Here is a 23,601-nt window from a genome sequence, read left to right as displayed (position 1 = left end):
AATCAGGACCTGTGTAACAGATGGTAGGGAGTGCAGGAGCACCCGACCTTACAGCAATGAGAGTAGCCCGTGACGCTGGAGCAGTGATAGCTCCAGTCTGTGGGCCAGGTCACCCCTGTCAGCCTGGAACCAGTAATTTTTGTTGACCAGCTGTGAGTCCTAGTAATACAGCCTAACATCTCCCCACCCCAATCCTGCTTCGAATGTGGAGAATCAGCACTTTTCAAAGGACACCTCAGGGGCCTTCTCAGCCAACAGAAAAGTGAAAATGTGCATCTGCAGGGAAGTATAGAAAGTAGGCAGCTCTGGGGTGGGACATTGCATCCTCACCACGGTTAGCCATATTGCATATCACGGAGGATATCGGGGGGAATAGATATAAGTGCCACCTTCTATTCTTGGGTCTCACACTGGCAAAACGTGATATCGCCCGGGTCTGGAAAGACAAGTCCCCACCGTCGCTTGGGGTATGGAAAAGAGGTCTAGACTTCTGTATGGGCCTGGAACTCCCAGTCTTTGAAGCAAGGGGATGCCCCCGTGAACACTACAAAATTTGGAAAAGGTGGGCTGACTACAGGGGATTGTATCTGGAACCCCCCGTCTCACACTGATGAACAGTTGTTATGACATTAGACATTTGTGTAGTGCTTTTATTCAATGTGACTGTGGGTGGCAAACGCTCTCTCTTTATTTAGGATTGTTATATTTCTTCACCAATGGCAACGTGGCATAGTTGTTTTTCATTTTCTTTTCTTTTTCTTTGTTTATCATCTTCCTTGCAATTTATTTTCTGTGCAATGCATCCTATATTATTGCTAAAAATGTTGACTCTCATATGTGTCACCCTACATGTGTATCTTGGGTGCTCTGTATGATCCTTGTATTGTGTTGGCTGTCAACAATAAAAATATGTTGTAAAAAAAAAAGAAAGTAGGCAGCAGTGGATAAGGATAATGCTGCAGCACATATAAGAAGCGAGGGAGAGAAACCATCTTAAAAATAGCGCCCAAAGTCTGCAATCGAAAGCATCAGCTTGGCTCATTTGTCCCTGTCTCTCTGGACCCTGGCCACTAACCAGACTATGTTAAGGTCCCAGTAACTTGACTTAGAAAGGGCGATAGGCATGCCCAGACAATAGAAATTGTCCTCTCGTAGTCAGGGATCCACCCACTCCCGGCCCAACACTCCCCAAATGGGCACCAGGGTTCATTTTTTCCAGTTCACTTGAAGCCCTGAGGCCTTCCCATAAATCTCAAAGATGGCAATAAGCCTCTGCAGGCAGTCTTGATGTCTCAGAGAAAGAGGAGCATATCATTCGCATAGAGCGAAACCCAATCTTCCATCTCTCCCACCAAGTGGATGCTGCTGAGTCTGGCGTCAATCCGGATAAGCTCTGCTAAGGGCTCCATCACCAGAGCAAACGATAGTGGAACCAAGGGGCAGTCCTGCCAGGGGCTTCTCCCAAACAGGAATCTCTTAAAAAGGGTCCTGTTAACGCGGACTCGAGCCCACAGTTCTGTACATAGTGCTAGAACTGGGGTCCAAAGCTGATTTTGTGGTGGACTGCCAGGAGATAAGGTCAATGCACCGTATCGAATGCTCACTCGATATCTACCAGGAGGAGCACCACGTTGCCCTCCAGTTCCTCTAACTGGGCATGCACCAAGTGCAAGCGATGCAGACAGTCCCGATTTCCCCTACCTGGCATATAGTAATTTTGGTCAGCGTGGACAACCGACTGAACCACTACGGCTAGTCAAGTGCTCAACACTTAGGACAGAATTTTCACCTCCATGTTGATTAAGGAAATAGGGCGGTAGGACCCACAGTCCTCCTGGGGTTTATCTGGTTCCAGGATAATCATAATAGTGGCACCCCCTGAGGTCCTGTAGGAGGCTCGCACAGGTGTACACCCACAGATGAGAAATCAGCAGAGACACATAAAGCTTGTAAAGTTCCACTGGGAGTTCATTTGGGCTAGGGGCCTTCCCTAAGGGCATTATGGAGACTGCCTGTTGGATCTCCTCCACAGTAAGAGGTACACCAAGGTCCCTGCTCTCCTGGGCCGATAGCTCCGGCACAGGCAGGTCCAAGATTAAGGGCTTGTCCCTCTCACAGGGTGGGGGTTCCAGAGCGGCGCATAGAGCCGGGAAATGACAAGCGAAACCCCGTGCCTTCTGTCTGCCCGTAGCAGTATCTAACTCCGCGCAGTCCGCAGCTCTGTCACTAAGGTACATGGATGGTTGGCCGTCGCCAGGTAATAAATCAGCTTACCTGCCTTTTCACCCATTTCATATACTCTGTCCTCGGAGTATAACCAACTCAATTTTGCCATATCTAAGAGCTTGTAGCAAAGGGCCAGGCGTGCCTGGGCCAGTTGGCTCTGGGCACAACGGACGGAGGACCCCTTCCAAGCATTCCAGGTCTGCAATCTCATCCTCAAGGTACACCAGCTCCTCCTCCCTACTCCTTCTGCGCCCACCTATGGACGAAAAAGACCATCATGAAAGCTGTCTAGTTAAGTCACTAGAGAGGAGGTGGAACCTTCGTTAAATTCAAAATTTTCCAAGATGGAGTCCCTGCTTTCCTCTGCCAAATCTCCATCGTGCAACCACCAGGTATTTAACCGCCCCAACCCCCACTCGCCCTGGTGCCCACCTCCAACCACCAGCAACACAGGGGAGTGATCGGATAGTGCCTGGGGGAGAATATGGGACTGAGTAGCAACTCCAGTGTCGGAGGAGGGGAGGAAGAAGTAGTCTAGGTGGGCAGACATGGTGGGGGTAGAGGGAATAGTAAGTGAACTGTCTCTCATCACAGTGATGCAACCGCCATATATCTACTAACTCCAGTGCATCCACCCAGGACTTAAGGCATGTAGTGCGAGGGACGAACGGAGCAGAGGTCGTGTCCATCTCCTGGTCCATGACGACATTGAAATCTCCCCCCAATAGAGTAAACCCGAGGGCGCCACAGATAGGTGTCACCCCCAGCAACTGACAGGGTACATACACGATCCTCAATGTCCAGGCCATTCCATTCAGTTTCCCATGCAGCATCATGAATCGCCCTAATTGATCAGCTGGAACTTCAGTTTCAGTGGGATGGGCACCTCTCTAGATCCCCTTGTGTAGACTAAGTGGCATACTCTGATGTAGCCATACATCCCCAGGAAAGAGCACTGGTCCCTAGGAGGTGCATCTCCTGTAGCAAGATGACCTTAGGGCCATGTCTCGTGGCGTATGCAATGACTACCCCCGCTTAATCCTTTCGCTAAGGCCGCTCACATTCCAGGTGACTAGTTTGTATTCCCCCATGTGATCTGCCATTGGTCATGAACTCTATGTGTCTGTGCTGTTTGTGAGAGCCTGCATAAAACATAGGTGCATAGTCCCATGTCTTGAGCCTGCAAAAAAAACAATAAATACCAACAGCATCCGATCAACTGTTAACGGCCCTGCAACTCGCAGTTGCCAAACACGCCTCCCACCCACCTTCCTACACTTCCCCCCTTGAAGCATCTGTCACCCTGAAAACAGTAAACCCTAAAATTCCCAAACAAAACACAAACTAGTAGAGGGGCAAAGTCCCAACAGGACCCCATCATCATCTGTGACCGCTGTGGTCTGTCTCCCCCCTGTACCCGCATTCTTTTCTGTGCCCATTTTTCTTGCCTTCTGTTCCTCTCGTTGCCCCTTCATTCTGTGCCCTCTTTTGCCTTCTGTTCCCCCTCGTTGCCCCCGATTTGTGCCTGTCTTCTGGTGTCTATGACCGCTATTGTCTGTCTCCCCCCGGTGCCTGCATTCTTTTCTGTGCCCGTTTTTCTTGCCTTCTGTTCCCCCTCGTTGCCCCCTGATTAGTGCCCGGTTGCCTTCGGTGCCCTCGCCGCTCCCGTTCTTGCCGCTGCATCCCCTACGGCCCGCCCCCCTCGCAGCCCATTCGCTGCCCCTGCCTCCCAGCTCCTCCTCCCTCCCACCTCCCCATATATGGCGCTGCTGCGCGGTGAGGAGAGCGACCCTTGACCTTGTTAGGTAGGTCGCTCCCCCACCACACAGCTCTGCCTGTGTGTCCTGACCCTGCCCCAGCTGCTGCTGCTTTAGAAGTTGAGGCCCTCCTCCACCCGCAGGCTACCACCTGCGCCTCATCCCTGGTGGCCAGTGGTAGGCCTTAGGTTTGTATCACTGTCGCTGTCTTCCCTGTACTGTCTTCTGGTGTCTGTGACCGCTGTTGTCTGTTTCCCCCCTGTGCCCGCATTCTTCCCTGTGCCAGTTTTTCTTTGCCTTCTGCTCCCCTCGTTGCCCCTTCATTCTGTGTCCTCTTTTGCCTTCTGTTCCCCCTCGTTGCCCCCGATTTGTGCCTGTCTTCTGGTGTCTGTGACTGCTATTGCCTGTCTCCCCCCTGTGCCTGCATTCTTTTCTGCACCCGTTTTTCTTGCCTTCTGTTTCCCCTTGTTGCCCCCTGATTTGTGCCCGGTTGCCTTCGGTGCCCTTGCCGCTCCAGTTCCCGCCTCTGCGTCCCCGCCCCCTTCACTGCCCATTCGCGGCCCCTGCCTCCCGCCTCCCAGCTGCTCCTCCCTCCCACCTCCCCATATATGGTGGCCGAAGGCGCGCCTAAGGCAAGCCCATCTGTGCCCGTCTGCGCCCAGCGCCTGAACCCCTGGTCCCCACACCCGCCACGACGACCGCCGCCGCTACGATGCCAGCACACTCCACGCTCTCAACCCCAGACGGACCCACATCTGCTTCAAAGCCGCCCGAAACGCACACAGGGTCCCTTCACCTGCCGGAACTGCAGCTACACCAGCCTCAGAGCCGCCGAACCACCCGCCAAGAAAGGCCACAATCACCTCCGATGCATCCTACTGAACACCCGCTCCGCACGCAAACACGCCATCGAGCTCTAGGACCTGCTCGACACTTCATCTCCGGACGTTGCCTTCCTGACAGAGACCTGGATGAACAACTCCTCCACACCCGACATCGCCATTGCCATCCCAGACGGCTACAAGATCACCCGCAGAGACCGCACGAATGGAGTCGGAGGAGGAATCGCCATCGTCCACAAGAACAGCATCAGGGTCTCGACCAGCCCTGACGACACTCTCAGCACCACCGAACACATGCATTTCCAGATCCACACAGACCCCAACTCCACCCTCATCTACAGACACCCCGGACCCCGACCCCAGTTCAGCAACACCATCGCCGACTTCATCAGCACGCACGCCCTGACCTCCACCGACTACGTCCTCCTCGGAGACCTGAACTTTCACCTTGAGAACAACAACGACAGCAACTCCACCACCCTGATCGATAACCTCGCCAACCTCGGACTGAAGCAACTCGTCACAACGCCGACCCACTCCGCCTGCCAAATGCACGACCCCGTCTTCTCCTCAAGCTCCCACGTCTCCTTCAGCCACACCACCGAATTCCACTGGACCGACCACCGCTACATCCAGCTTCCAGAAACCCACCACACACCACCACACCCAACAGATCCCTCGCCGCTGCTGGAACAAAATCACCGAAGACCAACTACACGCAAACCTCGCTGTCAGCCCACCCACCGAACCCTCCAACACCAATGCTGCCCACAGCATCAGACGCTGGATCGACGACTGCGCCAACACCCTCGCCCTGCTAAAGAAACCCTCCCACAGTGACACCAGCAAGAGGGCTAGCTGGTTCACCCCAGAACTCCTAGCCTCCATGCGAGCCTGCCGGAAACTGAAGAAGAAATGGCACAGTGAGCAGACTCCGGACAGCCACACAGCCCACAAGGACGCCATCCGCAACCACCATCACCTCATCAGGACTGCCAAGAGGACCTCCTTCAAAGACCGCCTCGACAACAACGCACACAATAGCAAGGAGCTCTTAAACATCATGAAGGAACTTTCCAACCCCAGCTCCAACACCAACAACACCCCGCCGTCGCAAGCCCTGTGCGACTCCCTCGCCACTTTTTTCCACCGCAAGATAGCAGACATCCACGACAGCTTCAACACCCAGACTGTCCCAACAGATATCAACACAACAGAATCTCCGCACACCATTGACCACGACCCCCTGCTAGCCTGGGCCAACGTGAGCCTCGATGACACCATCAAGACAATGAGCACTATCCACTCCGGCTCCCTGTCAGGCCCACTCCCGTACCACTACTTCAACAAAGCCAGCAGCTCCATCGCACCCCACCTGCGCAACATCATCAACCTCTCCCTCGAGACCGCGACCTTCCCAGAGAGCTGGAAACACGCCGAGATCAACGCCCTACTCAAAAAACCAAAGGCGGACCCTAGAGACCTCAAGAACTTCCGGCCCATCTCTCTACTTCCGTTCCCGGCCAAAGTCATCGAGAAGATCGTCAACAGACAGCTAACCCGATACCTTGAAGAAAACAGGATCCTGGACCCTTCCCAGTCAGGGTTCTGCAGCAACCACAGCACCGAGACTGCCCTCATCGCTGCCACCGACGACATCAGAACCCTGCTGAACAACGGTGAGACCGCGGCCCTCATCCTCCTGGACCTCTCTGCCGCATTCGACACAGTCTGCCAACGCACACTATGCGCACGCCTCCACGCCGTAGGGATCCGAGACAAGGCTCTGGAATGGACCACCTCCTTCCTCTCCGGCAGAACCCAGAGCGTCCGCCTCCCCCCATTCCGATCCAAAGCCTCCGAGATCATCTGCGGCGTACCCCAGGGATCTTCCCTCAGCCCGACACTGTTCAACATCTACATGGCCCCGCTCGCACACGTCGCCCGACAGCACGACCTCAACATAATCTCCTACACCGACGACACTCAACTGATCCTCTCCCTCACCAAGGACACCATCACCACCAAATCCAACCTTCACGAAAAAATGAAGGCCGTCGCGGACTGGATGAGGATCAGCCGACTGAAGCCGAACACAGACAAGACGGAGGTCCTCATCCTCAATTCAAACCCCTCAGCCTGGGACGACTTCTGGTGGCCGACGGCACTGGGGGCAACCCCCGACACCCACCGACTACGCACGCAACCTGGAAATCATCCTCAACGCTCTCTATGACCAAGCAAATCAACGCCATCTCCTCCTCCTGCTTCAACACCCTTCGCATGCTCCGCAAGATCTACAGGTGGATCCCAACAGACACAAGAAGAACTGTCACCCAGGCCCTCGTCAGCAGCAGACTCGACTACGGAAACGCCCTCTACGCGGGAGCTCCAACCAAGCTCATCAAACGTCTGCAACGCAACCAAAACGCCTCTGCACGACTGATCCTCGAAGTACCACGCCACAGCCACATCACCCCCCCACCTGAGAAACCTGCACTGGCTCCCCGTCAACAAGAGGATATCCTTCAAGCTCCTCATCCACGCACACAAGGCACTCCAGAAGACCGGCCCAGCCTACCTCAACGGATGACTCTCCTTCTACATCCCCAGCCGCCAGCACTCGCACCGTCCCTCGCATCCGTAGGACAACCACCGGCTGAAGATCGTTCTCCCACCTCGCCGCCAAGACCTGGAACACCCTCCCACTGAGCCTACGACAGACCAAAGACCTGCTGACCTTCAGGAGGCTACTCAAGACCTGGCTGTTCGACCAGTAGCGCCCCCCCTCCCAGCGCCTTGAGACCCTCACGGGTATGTAGTGCGCTCTACAAATGATTGATTGATTGATTGAATTTGTTGTGACTACCAAATGGCCGCTCAGAGGGTCCAGCATTTTTACAGAGGGAGCCACTACTCCTTGGACCAGATGCAGATTTATAGTTGCCGTGGGTGATACGGTGTCGTGTCCTCTGACCTATGGCAGTGTCTGTTTTTACTGTTGAGCTGGAGCAGCGGTTTCCAAGCAATAGTTGTCAAGTTTTTATGAGGAGTGAGAAACAGTGCCCCATCACCTGGCTTAAGGACTGGGCACTCGTCCACCCAGGCCCAGGCGCTCTCTGGGGTATCAAAGAACAAAGTGCGGCCATAGTAAATGACTATGAGGGGTGCTGGAAACTGCAGCATGTAAGTGATCTGCATGTGAGAAGTTGGCCTGGTATATGCTGTCCACTAGTTGTAGTGGGCACCTTGCACCAGTCCAAACAACCCCTTATTGATAACAGGTTAAAGACAACCTTTATTGAAAGCTATCCTAGTGGTAGCTATGAAGAGCAGCCTTCAGGCTAAGTCTTGAAAGAATGTAAAGCAGCTTGTTTTACCAGGCTATAATCTCTTGAATGGCTAAGTGAAAGGAAACCATACCAGGTATATATATATAAAATATATGTATTTATTACTAAACACACCCCTCTAGTCTCTTTTTGAGGCTAGACTCAAAAGCACATAAGTTACACTTCAAATAAACAGTAAAGTAGCACGAAATACACGTTAGGCCCTAGGGGCGAGCCAAACCATATACTAAAATAGTGGTATAAGAACCACGACTTAACTAGACACAAGGCCTAGAGCCTGTAGAATCGCTGGGACCCCAAGGAACCACCCAAGGTAGTGACACAGGGGACCCATGGGGGCCGTGTGCAGTGTGAGAACACAGCGGCAAGCTCCCGTTAGCTTCTATAGGGAAAGTCGCGGTTAGATTTTTAAAGATAAAGGACACTTAGAGATGGACTAGGACCAAACCCTCTTGGACTTAGACAGTTCTAGGGTCATTACCCACGGGAGCACCGGAGTACTCGAGTTACCTCCCCCAGGGAAGCCGGGTGCATAGGTGTCAAATGGTGTCGGGTCACATCGTCGTTTTCAATGGAAGCTGGCGAAGAAGTGCTGCTGCCGGGAAGATACGAAGTGTCCGAAGAGATCCAAGCCTGGATCGAAGATGTGAAGAACCTGAAAGAAGAGGGACAGAGTCTGGGTCACTTGCCAGTGACCAGGGGCATGATAGACGAATGCCCACCGATTTCGGGTGTTTCAGGTGAAGAAGGTGAATCTTGACTCTTCAGCCACGAGGACCAGGAGGCGTCGAGGACAACCAGGAGCTGGATTCGAGCTGTCCCACGAAGGATGTTGAGGGCTGCAGCGTCAGTGCCCGGATTGGACACAACAAGCTTTGGCAACAGCAACCCACGCAGAAAGGAGAAAGATGCTTCGGTGTGGACCAGCAAGGTCCGAGGGACACCCCCAGCAAGGAGGAGTGAGGGCACGTCTGGAGCAACCAGGGAAGTCCAAAGACAGTCAGAGTTACCTTCATAGGGACCCACCAGTCGACGGACCAGGGATCGCGAAGGAACCTCGAGAGAAATCACAAAATGGCAGCCCACGGGTCACTCGGGGTGACTAGGCCGACAATCTTCAGTGGATTCTCTGCTCGGGGTCTGGGCTACAAGTAACCCAATGCACAGCCTCAGGAGTCGTTGAGAAACTGATGCACTTGCAAATGTGCACAGTGTCCAGGGGTTCCGGTTCCACTGTACCCACGAAGGCTATGGGGCTCAGCTTTGCTGGGGACTCGGTTCGGCCTCTGGGAAGTCTGGAAATCCACCTCTGGTGTTGCAAAGTCTTAGGCGTCCAGCGGGAGCTTCGGCGATGCAGACCGGACAGATGCGTCTTTGGTGCCTGCCAATCAGGGGAGTAACTCCTTTACTCCAAGGGAGATTCTTTGGTCATCTGGCATTGAACAGATCGTCGAAGGTCCAGGATTCAGTTGCAGAGTTTGGTCCAGGAATATCTAAACTTCTGGTTACAGAGGTTCCTTCTTTATACCCAAGGAAGGGGTTGGACTAACTCAGGGGACCCACCTATGGGAGGGTTTGAAAAGAAGGGTGGCTACACCCATTTCCTTTGTCCAGTTTTGCGCCATAGCAGGGGCTGGTAGCCCCTGAACCGGTTTGAGCTGGACTATGCACAGGGACACCAAATGTGCCCCCAGTGCAGGACTTCAAAGCACTCTCAGAGTGCACCCAACCAGCCCCAATACACTAAAGCCTGTCTGGGAGGTGGTGATACCTCCCTGTGACAGGAAACCTATTGCCCAGGACTCCCCTGCCGGAGTTTCGGTCAGCAGCAGGAGGCCAGACTGGTGTCTGTGGCTGCAGCATCCATTTTGTGATGTCAGGGCTCTTTTAAGTTGGTACCGGGTATACCGGTGCTGTCATGTCTCTCCCTCTAGAAGGGGGGGATCATACTCCCACACCAGTTACTGGTGTGCGGGTATGAGTCCAAGGTGTTTGACACCAAACACAACATGTTTCCGTGCAGCCAGTCCAAAGTTAGCATTTACAGTTGGGTTATAATGCACTTAAGAGTATATGGTCAGGCTGCATCACAGAAAACCCCGGAGAAGAGATTCCAAAGGCTGCAGAGGGGCTCTGCTCATTCACGGGCACCCTCTCACACAAAACCAAGCACCCTGCCTTCAGGATTGATAAGGCCTGCCATAGGGGTGACTGATACGTTTCTATGTGCAGTGAAAGGTGAGATATAGTGAACCTATATCTCAGTAAGAGGTGGATGCACCACCTTACCCAGGCTGCAGTAGCAGACCTGTGGTGTCATTTTGGAGATCTTCCCAGGGGTGGCATAATACATGCTTCAACCCCTGGTAGGCCTCTGGGGTACCTATGCCCTAGGTATATAGTATACCATATACTAGGGACTTATAAGGGCACCCCAGAATTCAATCTGTGGTGTTCCTAAGGTACTAGGAATCAATTTAGAGAGGAAGCAGCTAGGCTGGGGTCCTGAATCGCAGGGCCCCATCCAGACTAAAGTTGAAAAACAGTGTTACAGCAGCAAAAAGTTGGGGATAACCATAAGAAGCAGATCCTACTCTCCTACACAACTCCCCCCCCCCCAAACGCAGGGACATTAAACTAACCTTGACCAGTTGAGCCTTCATGTTCTAAGTGGAAATATCTGGAGAGTCCATCTGCATTGGCATGGTTACTCCCAGGTCTATGTTCCACTGTATAGTCCATCCCCTGTAGGGAAATGGACCACCTTAAAAGTTTGGGGTTTTCACCCTTCATTTGTTTTAGCCATAAGAGGGGCTTATGGTCTGTCTGAACAATGACGTGAGTACCAAACAAGTATGGCCTCAACTTCTTCACAGACCAAACCAAAGCAAAGGCCTCCCTCTCAATGGCTGACCAACGTTTCTCTCTGGGGGTCAGCCTTCTGCTTATGAAAGCTACTGGCTGATCCTGACCATCATTCAACTGTGACAGTACAGCCACTACCCCAACTCAGATGCATCTGTTTGCACAATTAACTTTTTGGAGTAATCAGGACTTTGCAGAATGAAAGCAGTGCATATGGCCTGCTGCAGGTCATCAAATGCCTTTTGACAGCTAACTGTCCACTGAACCTTTTTGGGCATTTTCTTGGAAGTAAGGTCATTCAATGGGGTCACAATGGATCCGTAACCTTTTACAAATCTTCTGTAATACCCAGGCAGGCCTTAGAAGGCTCTCACATGAGTCTGGGAAGTGGGAGCAACACAGTCCATTATGGTCTGGATTTTGCCCTGTAGTGGTTGAACCTGGCCTCCACCTACAAGGTGGCCCATGTCCACAACCTGACTCTGCCCTATCTGGCACTTAGTAGCCTTGATAGCTAGGCCTACTTTCTGCAGGGCCTCCAAAACATTCCTCAGGTGGACCAAGTGATCCTCCCAGGTGGACCTAAAGACAGCAATATCATCTAGATATGCTGCACTATAGTCTTCCAGGCATGTACGGACTTGATTCACCAACCTTTGGAAAGTGTTAGGTGCATTCTTCAGACCAAAGGGTATCACCACAAATTGGTAATGCCCACCAGGGGTAGAAAATTCTGTCTTTGGCTTTGTATCATCAGCCAGTCTGATCTGCCAGTAGCCAGCTGTCAAGTCAAATGTGCTTAGAAACGTGGCTGAGGCCAAAGCATCTATTAGCTCATTTGCCCTTGGGATGGGATGGGCATCAGTCCTAGTGACTGCATTGAGATCCCTGTAATGCACACAAAACCTCTTCTCTCTCTTGCCATATTTGGTGTGAGGTTTAGGCACCAGGACTACTGGACTAGCCTAAGGGCTATCTGAGGGTTCAATGACTCCCAAATCCAACATCTTTTGGACTTCTGTCCTAATACAGTCCCTGACATGATCATATTGCCTGTAGATCTTATTCTTCACAGGCAGACTGTCCCCAGTGTCCACTTCATGTGTGCACCAGGTGGTCTGACTTGGAGTCAGAGAAAACATATGTCTGAACTGACTGAGAAGTTTTCTGCAGTCAGTTTGTTGCTGGACAGCGAGGCTGCCTGCCAAGGCTACACCATCTACTGATCCATCATCAGGGTTCTGAGAGAGCAGGTCAGGGAGTTGGTCACTCTCTTCCTCCTGTCCCTCATCAGTAGCCATGAGCAAGCCCATGCCTGCCCTGTCAACATATGGTTTTAGTCTGTTGATATGAAGTACCCTATGGGGACTCCTAGGGGTTCCAAGGTCTACCAAGTAGGTAACCTCCCCTTTCTATTCAACAATTGTATGGGGGCCACTCCACTTGTCCTGGAAGGCTGCTGGGGCCACAGGCTCCAACACCCACACTTTCTGCCCTGGCTGGTAAACAATCAGCACAGCCTTTTGGTCATGCCAGGCCTTTTGCAATTCCTGGCTAGCCTCAAGGTTTTTAGTTGCCTTTTTCATATACTCAGCCATCCTGGAGCGGAGACCAAGTACATAGTCCACTATGTCCTGTTTTGGAGGTTTGAGAGGTAACTCCTATCCTTCCCTCACCAGACACAAAGGACCCCTAACAGGATGGCCAAACAAAAGTTCAAAAGGGCTGTAACCAACCCCCTTTTGAGGCACCTCCCTGTAGGCAAATAAAAGGCAGGGCAAAAGGATGTCCCATCTGCGCCTAAGCTTCTCTGGGAGTCCTTTGATCATGCCCTTTAAGGTTTTGTTGAATCTTTCAACTAAACCATTGCATTGTGGGTGATAGGGTGTGGTGAATTTGTAATTCACTCCATACTCCTTCCACATTGCAGTCAAGTAACTAGACATGAAGTTTGCACCCCTGTCAGATACTACCTCGTTAGAAAAACCCACTCTTGAGAATATACCCAAGAGGGCCCTTGCCACCACAGGTGCTGTAGTGGTCCTAAGTGGAATGGCTTCTGGGTACCTAGTGGCATGGTCTACCACCACCAGGATAAATCTGTGCCCAGATGCTGTTTGAGGATCCATGGGACCAACAATGTCAATCCCAACCCTCTCAAAGGGAACCCCCACCACAGGTAGTGGTATCAGGGGGGCCTTTGTGGTTCCACCTGCTTTGCCACTGGCTTGACAGGTGACACAGGAGCGACAAACCTCCTTAGTGTCTTCAGACATATGGGGCCAATGAAAGTGAGGAACAATTCTGTCCCAAGTCTTGTTTTGGCCCAAGTGTCCTGCTAAGGGAATTTCATGGGCTAGTGTCAGTAGGAAGCCCCTAAACCTCAAAGGTATTACCAACCTCCTGGAAGCACCAGGCTTGGGGTCTCTATACTCTGAATAAAGGAGTCCATCATCCCAATAGATTTTATGGGTACCACTAGCATCCCCAGTAGCCTCATCAGCAGCTTGCTTTCTGAGGGGTTCAAGAGAAGGGCAGGTTTTCTTCTCCTGGCTCAGATCTGCTCTGGAAGGGCCCCCTGTCCACAAGAACTCAACCTGGTCAGGTTCAAGCTCCTCTGGGACAGTTCCTTCTTCAGGTCCAAGATCATCTCCATCAGGAGGCTGATCTGTATTCTGAGTCAGGGGGGAAGGCACTGCCTTAATCCTACTGCTCCTCCTCTTGGGAGGCACCTGGTCAATTATTCCAGAATCCAGGGCCTGTTTAGTTTTAGACATTTTGGCCTGTGACCTAGTCACAGCAAATACATGTGCAGGGATCCCTAGCATTTCTGCATGTGTCCTGAGCTGCACTTCAGCCCAAGCTGAAGTTTCCACATCATTGCCAAGTAAGCATTCAACAGGGAGGTCTGCACTTACCAGAACCTTTTTGAGGCCAATTACCCCTCCCTAGGAGAAGAAATTCACAACTGCCAAGGAATGGTCTGTCCTGACATTGCTAGCATTGGTCACTTGGTACATTTCACCAAGTATAATCTGCCCAGGATCCACAAGACCTTTTGTCACCATTGTGACACTTGCTCCTGTGTCCCTGAATGCCAAAGCCTCTTTTCCATTAATCAACGGCTGCTGTCTATATTTGCCCAAGTTACTGGGACTCACAAAGGAGGACATGTCCATGACTCCATCACAGATCAGGACAGCCTGAGTTGGAACTCTGACTAGGCCAGAGTCTACCTCAGAACCCAGGGTTAACCCTACTACACCCTTATTCTGAGTATTACCACCACCAATTGTAGCTGCACTAGGGGGAACAGTTGCCTTGGGGCAATGGTGGCTAGAGTTGAGTCTTTGGACTTGGTGCAATCACTAGTCCAGTGAGTTTTCTGCTTACAGAGCTTGCACCATGGTTTATTTTGGCCTTTTCCTTTATTAGATTGAATTCCCCGCTGAAGACCCGAAGAAGATTTTTGGGGACCTTGTGAAGACTTCTGGTCTTTACCCTTCTCACCACCCTTGTCAAATTTCTTTGAATTTTGCTTCTTCTGGTCACCACCTTGGTTCTGAACCTTCTGCCTCACCCTGGTTCTGACCCATTTGGCTGCCTTCTTTCCCAATTCTTAGGGAGAGGTCAGATCAGAGTCCACCAGGTACTGATGCAACAGCTGATTTTGATAATTATTAAGGATCTACTCCCTCATAATTAAATTGTACAATTCTTGAAAGTCATGCACCTTGCTGCCAAGTAACCAACCCTCCAGAGCCTTAGTAGCTCAATCCACAAAGTTCACCCAGTCTTGATTTTGTGCATTTTGGGTATCTCTGAACTTTAACGTATATTGTTCAGTGGTTAGGCCACACCCTTCAATCAATGCACTTTTCAGACTGGAATAATCATCAGCATTCTCCTCTCTAACAGTGAGGAGCTTATCTCTACCTTTGTCTGCAAAGGGGAGCCACAAGATTGCTGACCACTGCTCCTGGGGGAACCTTTGAACTTTACAGGCCCTTTCCAGTGCAGTAATCCATGTGTGGATGTCATCCCCACTCTGGTAGGGAGGGACAATCTTGTTTAGCTTTCTATGCTCATGAGACCTCTCCCTAACAACAGGGAAGTTGCTGCCACCATGGGACTCTAGTCCCATCTTTTTTCTAGCTCACAGGAGCTCTAGGGATTCCCTGTCTAAAGACAGCTGCTACTTTCTGATTTTAAGCTGAGCTTCCTCATACTTCAGCAGTCTCTCTCTCCTCTGCTGGGAGGTTTCCCTCCTATGAGCAGAGATAGAGGTCCCTATGGATGAACCAGAATGGTTAGGCTCTACTGAGGGAGATCTGGACCTTCAAGGCCCACCACCAACTCTCCCAGGAGGGACAAAGAGAGTACCATTGTGGCCCTCTTCTTAATCATCTAGGGGAGCTGGGTTTCCAGGTCAAGATCGTTGTCATCTTCCTGGTCAGCATCAGAGGTCTGGTCATGGGGAATTTCACCCCTAGGCCCTTCCTCATCTGCAGCCCCACCCACTCTGCCTACCCCTTCAGACACTATAGGTATTCTGAGATCATCCAACAGAAGTACCTCTATGAGGCGTTGGGTGTTTGCACTTTTGCCTGTCTTCAGTCTCCTAGTACTGCATAATGCTCTCAATTCCAAGAATGGGAGGTAAGCATACTTAGAGGGAAGAAGCCCATTAGCTTCTGGCAGGGACCCACTGGTTCCTGGCCTTGAAGACATTACTAGTGAGGTGTGGTGTATGCACTACCTACTCTAGTATGGCCTACTAAACTCTCTTGAGTTGTAGAAAGAGTGTGCTAAGCTCTTGACACACAACTCTAAGTTCAGTAGAACTTACTGTATTCTAATCTTAGGTACTTTTAGTGGTTTTCAGTTAGTCACTCAATTGAGATTATCTGGTAAAACAATAGCAAGCTGGAATCCCACACGCTGCACACCAATGTGAGAAGTTGGCCTGGTATATGCTGTCCACTAGTTGTAGTGGACACCTTGCACCAGTCCAAACAACCCCTTATTGATGATAGGTTAAAGACAACCTTTATTGAAAGCTATCCTAGTGGTAGCTATGGAGAGCAGCCTTCAGGCTAAGTCTTGAAGGAATGTAAAGCAGCTTGTTTTACCAGTCTATAATCTCTTGAATGGCTAAGGAAACCACACCAGGTATATATATAAAATATATGTATTTATTACTCAACACACCCCTCTAGTCTCTTTATGAGGCTAGAGGCAAAAGCACATAAGTTACACTGCAAATAAACAGTAAACTAGCACAAAATACACGTTAGGCCCTAGGGGCGAGCCAAACCATATACTAAAATAGGGGTATAAGAACAATGACTTAACTAGACACAAGGCCTAGAGCCTGTAGAATCACTGGGACCCCAAGGAACCACCCAAGGTAGTGACACAGGGGACCCACGGGGGCCGTTTGCAGTGTGAGAACACAGCTGTGAGCTCCTGTTAGCTTCTATGGGGAAAGTCGCGGTTAGATTTTTAAAGATAAAGGACACTTAGAGATGGACTAGGACCAAATCCTCTTGGACTTAGACAGTTCTAGGGTCAACACCCACGGGAGCACCGGAGAACTCGAGTTACCTCACCCAGGGAAGCCGGGTGCATAGGTGTCAAATGGTGTCGGGTTGCGTTGTCGTTTTCAAAGGAAGCTGGAGAAGAAGTGCTGCTGCCGGGAAGATGCGAAGTGTCCGTAGAGATCCAAGCCTGGATCTAAGATGTGAAGAACCTGAAAGCAGAGTGGACAGAGTCTGGGGCTCTTGCCAGTGACCAGGGGCACGATAGACGAATGCCCACCGATGTCGAGTGTTTCAGGTGAATAGGGTGAAGCTTGACTCTTTAGCCACGAGGACCAGGAGGTGTCGAGGACAACCAGGAGCTGGATTCAAGCTGTCCCACAAAGGATATCGAGTGCTGCAGCGTCGGTGCCCGGATTGGACACAACAAGCCTTGGCAACAGCAACCCATGCAGAAAGGAGAAAGATGCTTCAGTGCAGACCAGCAAGGTCCGACGGACTTCCCCAGAGAGGAGGAGTGAGGGCACGTCTGGAGCAACCAGGGAAGCCCAAAGAAAGTCAGAGTTACCTTCACAGGGACCCACCAGTCGACGGACCAGGGATCACAAAGGGACCTCGGGAGGAATCACAAAATGGTGGCCCACGGGTCACTCGGGGTGACTAGGCCGACAAACTTTGGTGGATTCTCTGCTTGGGGTCTGGGCTACAAGTAACCCAATGCACAGCCTCAGGAGTCGTCGAGAAGCTGATGCACTTGCAAATGTGCACAGTGTCCAGGGGTTCCGGTTCCACAGTACCAACAAAGGGCTACGGGTCTCAGCTTTGCTGGGGACTCGGTTCGGCCCCTGGGAAGTCTGGAAATTCACCTCTAGTGTTGCAAAGTCTTTGGCATCCAGCAGGAGCTTCGGAGATGCAGACCAGACAGATGCGTCTTTGGTGCCTGCCAAGCACGGAAGTAACTCCTTTACTCCAAGGGAGATTCTTCAGTCATCTGGCATTGAACAGATCATTGAACAGATCGTCGAAGGTCCAGGATTGCAGAGTTTCGTCCAGGAATATCTAAAGTTCAGGTTACAGAGGTTCCTTCTTTATACCCATGGAAGGGGTTGGACTAACTCAGGGGACCCACCTATGGGAAGGTTTGGAAAGAAGGGTGGCTACATCCATTTCCTTTGTCCAGTTTCGCGCCAGAGCAGGGGCTGGTAGCCCCTGAACCGGTTTGAGCTCGACTATGCACAGGGACACCAAATGTGCCCCCAGTGCAGGACTTCAAAACACTCCTGGAGTGCACCCACCCAGCCCTAATCTACTAAAGCCTGTCTGGGAGGGGGTAACACCTCCCTGTGACAGGAAACCTATTGTCCAGGCCTCCCCTGTCAGAGTTTCGGTCACCAGCAGGAGGCCAGACCCGTGTCTGTGGCTGCAGCATCCATTTTGTGATGCCAGGGCTCTTTTAAGCTGGTACCGGGTATACCGGTGCTGTCATGTCTCTCCCTCTAGAAGTGTGGGATCATACTCCCACACCAGTTACTGGTGTGGGGGTATGATTCCAAGGTGTTTGACACCAAACACGACATGTTACCGTGCAGCCAGTCCAAAGTTAGCATTTACCGTTTGGTTATAATGCACTTAAGAGTATATGGTCAGGCTGCATCACAGACAACCCCGGAGAAGAGATTCCAAAGGCTGCAGAGGGGCTCTGCTCATGCATGGGCACCCTCTCACACAAAACCAAGCACCCTGCCTTCAGGATTGATAAGGCCTGCCATAGGGGTGACTGATAGGTTTCTATGTGCAGTGATAGGTGAGATATAGTGAACCTATATCTCAGTAAGGGGTGCATGCGCCACCCTACCCAGGCTGCAGTAGCAGACCTGTGGTGTCATTTTGGAGGGCTTCCCAGGGGTGGCATAATACATGCTTCAGCCCCTGGTAGGCCTCTGGGGTACCTATGCCCTGGGTACATAGTATACCATATACTAGGGACTTATAAGGGCACCCCAGAATCCAATCTGTGGTGTACCTAAGGTACTAGGAATCAATTTAGAGAGGAAGCAGCTAGGCTGGGGTCCTAAATAGCAGGGCCCCAGCCAGACTAAAGTCGAAAAACAGTGTTACAGCAGCAAAAAGTGGGGGTAACCATAAGAAGCAGATCCTACTCTGCATTGCTCTGAGTTTCTCCTACGCTGCCTGAAAGGTGCGTCTCTCATGCTGTACCTTCAGTGTGTAGTTGGGGAAGAGCATCACCTTGATTCCTCAGCAGAGCAGTTCACCTCACCCGTGACCCTCTTGGATAATTGCATCGTTGTCCACAAAATTGAGGAGCTGGGCAATGATTGGCTGAGGGGGGCCTTTGGGGGCTGCCTAGTAGCCAGAGACCTGGGCGCCCTCTCCACCAGAAAACAAGTTGATGAGTCCTGCGGGAGCCACGACCAGATCCACTCAGCGATTTCGGTAATGGGCCAGGGCCCCCCAGTTCTCTCTGGGACCTCCACTATACTGACATTGTTTCTAGGACACCTGCTCATTTCTTTAGGAGGCCCAATCGTCGCCAGTGGCTAGTTGATTCAGCCTGGAAAGACTTAATGTTGTCCTCAACCTCAGTTAGCCGCCCTAAGTGTAAGAGACCCTCACCACCGTATTACAAATGGTCCTGGCAAAGTAGGGAAAGGTCGACACTGAACAGTTTTATCTTTGCCCATGTCCCCTTGCCGCCTCACCCGGGCGAGTGAGGATGGAAACAATGGGGCCCAGCAGTGTGCACGCCGGGGGTCACAGTTCACATAGGGGTCCCCAGCACCAGGGATCCCTATCGCTGTCACCAGGACAACTCGACCTCCAAAGGGGGGATCACAACCTCATGTTTCACTCACCCAGTACCAGGGGATCCCGCTGTCCAACCACCTGGGGTCTAGGTCCCTTCAACAGCTGTCACCAGTGGAGCAGCAATGAGCCGCCGCCAGAGATTTCGCTAGGGCCCGGGTAATGCAAGGCCCTATGGAGAGCGTCCTCATCACTCCGGCCTTCAAGGAAGGGTCCCAGTCCTGCCCAGTCTCCACAGCCCAGGGCTGGGCATATACCGCCTAGCGCCACACCCAGGGATGGCCTCTCAGTCTGCAGTGCGAGCAGTCATGGAGAAGCCTCGGGGCAACAGAGCACTCAATCCACTGCTGCCAGGCCTTGGCCATAGCCACTACCACAGTCACAGAGGTACCTTCCCCTCTCACAGGCACAGCTCCTGCGTCATAATGCTCCACCTCGTTTTCCTCGCACTGGGGGCCACCGTAATTTGAACGTAATGCATGCTAATTGAAAATATAGAAAAGAAGAGAAAGACACGCTGCCTTTCACATGCCCCCAGTTATAAAAGTAAATGAACCAAAAATAGTTCTCAACACATAGATTGAAAGCCTAAAGCATGGGTTGTGCACATCAAAGAGACAATGTGCATAGAAAGCAGGCTGGCTGGCTCTTTAGTCTGCAGAGATCTTATCATGCACTATACAGTGTCCACAGTTGATGGGCCCAAACGCTGTCAATCGTCCAAAATGACCATAGGTTAAAGTGACACCGACACTTTAATGGATGTTTTCTGCTTTGAATTCTCCCAGCTCTGCCCAGAAGAGAAACATTTTCGTTTCAAACTAATTTGCCAATGCTTTCTATTCGCTTTCATTCTAAATGTGAATTTGTGGTTGCTTACAATAATATTGTATGTGTGCAAACAAATCAAATGGATATGTTCCTAAAAAGAAGGGCATAAATAGATGAAATAAATGTAATTTTAAGTCGTTCATTAAGGATAAAAGCATATTTGGGAATTAATTTGCAAGAGTGCCTATGTCGACCAGGGAAATCTTTGGGACAAATGACAGTACTTTGAGAAACTTCGTCCAAAACATGACTTGCTAATGATATCAATGTATTTTTGATGAGTGCTTGAGTTCATGTTTTGTGGTTTGTAGATAACGCACACAAATCTAGTCAGGCGCTAATGTTATTTCAAACTTTGGTACATGAAAGTTAGATCGTTTGCTTTCAACAATGCACATTATGAGTGTCACTTCGCCTTGTGACATCGTTTGTGGTTCATGAATGGCAACAAACAGCTGTGTTAAGAGATATATTATTTGCATTAATTACACTCCACATAATTACACTTTACTCAATACACCATTAATACACCCCACATAAATGCATTCTATACCGCATATCTTGGAGCCGAGATACATAATTGTACCTATCATTTACCGGGTTAATCCCGAAGATTTCTACTGACGCCGTCATTGTAGCAGCGCTCTCACCCCCAATCGCCGCCAAATTAGCAGCGTACCAGAAGCACCTTCTGTTCCCTAACCAAAACCCGTTTAGGCTAATAGGCTCTACCTAACAGGCATGTACCTTATGTCCTGATGATGAACCGCCCATTCTCTCCACGGTTCGAAACGCCGTCAACACCTTGATACACCTTATACAAAAAACTGTTATTTATTTCTTTGTAAAGGTGTTTTTTGCGATTTGTTCCTCACAATTCTGTGTATACTCATGTGAAACAAACCAATTAGCATTGCCTTAGCCTCCTGTTGTTCACCGTTCTCTCTTGTACCTCATGGCTAAGTAGGACACAGGCTTGTGTCCCACTTTATGTACTGTCTGTACTAATTGTTTTTAAAATTGTTTAAAAGTAAATATTAGACCTCTGTCCGGCTGGGCAAGTCAAGCCAGTATAGTAACGACTGAGTCTATATTAATTTCGCTTTCACAAATTCTTCCTTCTAGGGACCATTGTTGTCTAGAATAATACATAATTCCAATAAGCATAAAGTCACTCAGCACTGCTCTGTTTCAGGCCACACAATTCAACTACGCACATTTGCAATACACATCACATAATTCCACACCAAACAACATATTTCAAATACAAAACACAACTCCACAACATGCCTTATATTCCCCAATCTACACCACAGATTTCCACATCATTCCACACATTTTAATAGCACATCACATAATTAAAATCCCCAACATGCCACTCCACAACGCACAATATCATTCCACATAATAAACTCCATAACATACAATCTCACTCTACATAATTCCAGTACACTTACTATCATTTAATTACTATCCACATAACTCCACAGCACGCCATGCCACATATTTCCACTACACAAATCCACTCTACACAAATCCACTCCACACAATTCCACACCACACTATACCACAACTAACTAATACGATACAACCCACATAATACCACTATACTCCACGTACATACACTCCATAATACAGAGGGAAAAAACATTGCCATTTACAATGCCAAATAGCTCTAACTCAAACAAATGCGAGACCTATTGCATTTCCAATGTGTGTTTCATAAGCAGTAGGAGAACTGTTTTTCTCAAATTAAAAAAATATGGGCAAGTCGTGCCTCTCAGATCCTGCCCACTTCCACCACTGCCCATTTAGGGAGAAGTGAGCGATGCCCTTTTAAAATTAGAACATTTTCATGTACAGCCCACTGTAAGCTTATAGTATTGCTGAAACAAATCGTCGTGAATAATCAGAAAAATCTTTGGATTTGGTACAGGGATAGCGAGATACTCTTTAGAAATAAAAAACAGAAAAAGTAGGACGTGATATCTAAATGCAAATCTGTCCTCTTACATTACGTCTCACATTACAAGAAGTATAAAGAGAGAAACGGGGACTTTGGTAAAAAAACAAACAAACAAAAAACGAGCCAACAACTTGAGTCCAGACACCATGAGCATGCTCGTCGGACAGGCAGACGTTCCAAGTCAAGGGCCTGTTCTTACCTGTTTCAAAGAAATTGAGAAAACAGGAAGTACCACTGTACGGAGTGCAAGTACTGGAAAGTTGATGCAAGTTCGCCTCTGTGAGATTTTAGTGGACGCCGTCCCGTATGCTTATCATCCTTATTAAAATGGACACAAATAGACCATGAAGCAAAAACCACATCCTTCCTGTGAGACTGACACAAAATCCATCACTGGTGCAAACATTATTTCATACCACTGCATGAAGCTGTTATGGTCGTATAGAAGAGCATCCGACATGTCGGGGTGCTCAAAGGAAAGTCTGGTGTGGGTTTACTTCGTGACTTCCTGTCAAAGCTACGAGCGGGCTCTTGGTATGGCTCATCCCACCTGTCACTGTTTCCTGTCAACTGGTTTCACCTTAACCAATACTCGTCTGCAATTTGCAACAGAGGAGGTCTGGCAGTCTGCAGGCGGAGAAAAGAAAAGGCTGCAGCCAGGTGGACAGCGACCTCTGTATAGAAGTTATTTTTAGGGGCAGAGGAGCCCTCAAGAGCCAACAGATAAAAGTGGAGGGGCTACCTAAACTGACAATCACGAACATATATATATATATATATATATATATATATATATATATATATATATAGAGAGAGAGAGAGAGAGAGAGAGAGAGATATATAGATATATATATAGATATATATATACATTGACAAAACTGATGTTTAAAGTGACGTTATAGTTAGGAATTGTAATAATATCTCACTTTACATTTAAAAAAAACAGAAATTCACTGAAAAAAACAAGGGTTAAAGATACGTGTGTGTGTGTGTTTTTCAGGCCACTTTCTTTTGCAGTCTCTCGGTTACACACATGCCCTTTCTGGTATAGCTCATAGCAACATCTCTTTCCTCTCTGGAACCCTGTTTTTACATTTCCCTGTATATAATTCCTTGCATCTATTTGCCCTCACCTCCCAATGCAGAACACACTACATCACCTGTAAGCACTGCTTTGGAAACTGAGGTCGCACTTTTTAAATTTATGCGTAAACTTAGGTTACAATGGTTCTTCCACCACGCAGTTCAAGACACACAGACTGACATCTCTACACCTATGTCTAAGAAGATTTTTAAGCCAAAAAGTACGTTTATGTCTCCTCTTTCGCATAAATCTCTTGATTTATTTGAGATATTGATCAAGAAAGACCTGGCAACAATACATCAAAAATCTTGTAA

General features: G+C 49.7%; 1 protein-coding gene across 9 annotated transcripts in view; it reads right to left on the bottom strand.

The window, feature by feature from the left end:
• The window catches only part of ARHGAP9 (Rho GTPase activating protein 9), a 921,400-nt gene extending 898,879 nt beyond the window's left edge, over nt 1-22,521 (bottom strand). For 3 of the 9 annotated variants that reach the window (XM_085654612.1, XM_085654615.1, XM_085654617.1), the window contains exon 1: nt 22,403-22,507. The gene's annotated coding sequence lies outside the window, so the exon portion shown is untranslated. Of the gene's footprint in view, nt 1-22,402 lie in introns of all 9 variants that reach the window. The other 6 variants (XM_085654611.1, XM_085654618.1, XM_085654608.1 and 3 more) reach the window with 4 other exon arrangements.
• Between the last annotated feature and the right edge of the window lie 1,080 nt (nt 22,522-23,601).

The sequence above is a fragment of the Triturus cristatus genome, chromosome 4_1 (assembly GCF_964204655.1).
Source record: "Triturus cristatus chromosome 4_1, aTriCri1.1, whole genome shotgun sequence".
Lineage (NCBI taxonomy): Eukaryota > Metazoa > Chordata > Amphibia > Caudata > Salamandridae > Triturus > Triturus cristatus.
Note: the sequence above shows the minus strand (reverse complement) of the source record. Positions and strands in the feature narration are given on the sequence as shown.